The sequence below is a fragment of the Trichechus manatus genome, unplaced genomic scaffold, assembly GCF_000243295.1.
Source record: "Trichechus manatus latirostris isolate Lorelei unplaced genomic scaffold, TriManLat1.0 scaffold00097, whole genome shotgun sequence".
In the NCBI taxonomy this organism is placed as follows: domain Eukaryota; kingdom Metazoa; phylum Chordata; class Mammalia; order Sirenia; family Trichechidae; genus Trichechus; species Trichechus manatus.
Genome location: NW_004444033.1, coordinates 3,735,139 through 3,737,040, shown reverse-complemented (window position 1 = coordinate 3,737,040; position 1,902 = coordinate 3,735,139).

Sequence of the window (1,902 nt, the reverse complement as noted above, 5' to 3'; positions counted from 1 at the left end):
AGAGAGAGCCTTCCCCTGAATACGGACTTCTAGCCTCCTAGACTGTGGGAGAATAAATTTCTATTTGTTAAAGCCATCGACTTGTGGTATTTCTGTTATAGCAGCACTAGGTAACTAAGACACTTAGCATGAATTTTTGGATAAGGGCATTTCTAGGGGTTGGACATGGGCAATGCTTGTCTGTGTATTGTCAGATGACAGGAAGTCTCAGTCTTTTGACTTGTCAAAACTACTTGTAATGTAGATGTAGAGATAGGAGGTTGTAACAATGGGCTGTGAGTATTTCTGATCCTGCTGGTAGACCCCCTCTATTATGGGATAACTGACCTAGGTTATCTTAGCCTAGCCCGTTACTAAGGAACATTGATTGGGTTCATCTAACTCCCCTTGTGCTTTCCATAGCCTTTGGTAGCCAGTCCTGTCATTATCATGGCAGCCTGCCTACCAGAGAGTGTCAAAGAGGGACACTTGGGGTAGTACTGGTCCCCAGGACAGTTCCAATTCTCACTGCTAACTAACAAGTTGACAGTCTGGTATCTCCCTCAGTCTCAGGTGTCCTTTGTCTGGTGTGAGTCTACTACTACCAAGTGTGGGCCTTTGGCCCTTCGAGTGAAAGGTGATCCTGGAAAATGGTGATTGCTCCAGGGGACTCTTTCCCAGCTCCAGTTTCCCTCAGATAACATCTCCATCAACTCTCAGCTGGTTTCTAGAATGTGTTGAATATAATGTTAGTGTTAGCTATGTTTCCTTTTATTTGAAAGTTGGGGAGAGATAGTGTGGCTGTCTGGGAATGCATACTAGATTTGGTATCATGAAACTTGGGTATAAATTCTGTCATTTCCAGCAACTCTAACTCTCTGAACCTCAGTTCCTTCATTTGTGAAGTGGGCGTAGTAATACCTGTGTTGCTTACCTTAAAGGTTTGCTGTAAATAGTAAAGCTCCTTTCTAAGTTAGGCCAAGGAGCCCTGGTGGTGAAGTGGTTAAGGGCTCTGTTGCTAACTGAAAGGTTGGCTGTTTGAACCCACCAGCTGCTTTGCAGGAGAAAGATGTGGCAGTACGCATCCATCAAGATTAACCCATCACCATCAAGTCAACTTTGACTCATAGTGACCCTACAGGACAGAGTGGAATTGCCCATATAGAGTTTCCAAGGCTGTAATCACTCCACCCACCCGCTGCCCTACCATAAAGATGACAGCCTTGGAAATCCTATGGGGCAGTTCTACTCTGTCCTATAGGGTTGCCATGAGTTGGAATCAATTTGGAGGCAATGGGTTTGGCTTTTGGTGAGTTAGGTCATTATTCTTATGAACACAGGTGTGGTATTCATAGTTGACTATAAAGTAATGAGATGGGTAACTATTATAGTCATATCTCATATATGGTAACTTTCAACCAGAATGTTTTATTGACTAGAATGCCCTGTGCCTATGCCACGTCAGATAAAGAGTTTACAGTACATAAAGGCACATAAGACATAGTTCTTGTCCTCTGTGAGCTTATGATTTTTCTCCTGATGTACTCCCACAATAAACACCCATGGAAACAGCAGTCAAGAAATCAAAAGAAAACACTGTTGGTGGGAGTGTAAAATGGTACAACCACTTTGGAAATCGATTTGGCACTTCCTTAAAAAGCTAGAAATAGAAGTACCATATGATCCAGCTATCCTGCTCCTTGGAATATATCCTAGAGAAACAAGAGCCGTCACATGAATAGATACATGCACACCTATGTTCATCGCAGCCCTGTTCACAATAGCAAAAAGATGGAAGCAACCTAAGTGCCCATCAATGGACGAAAGGATAAACAAACTATGGTATATCCACACAATGGAATATTACACAATGATAAAGAACAATGATGAAGCTGTGAAACATCATATAACTTGGTGGAAGCT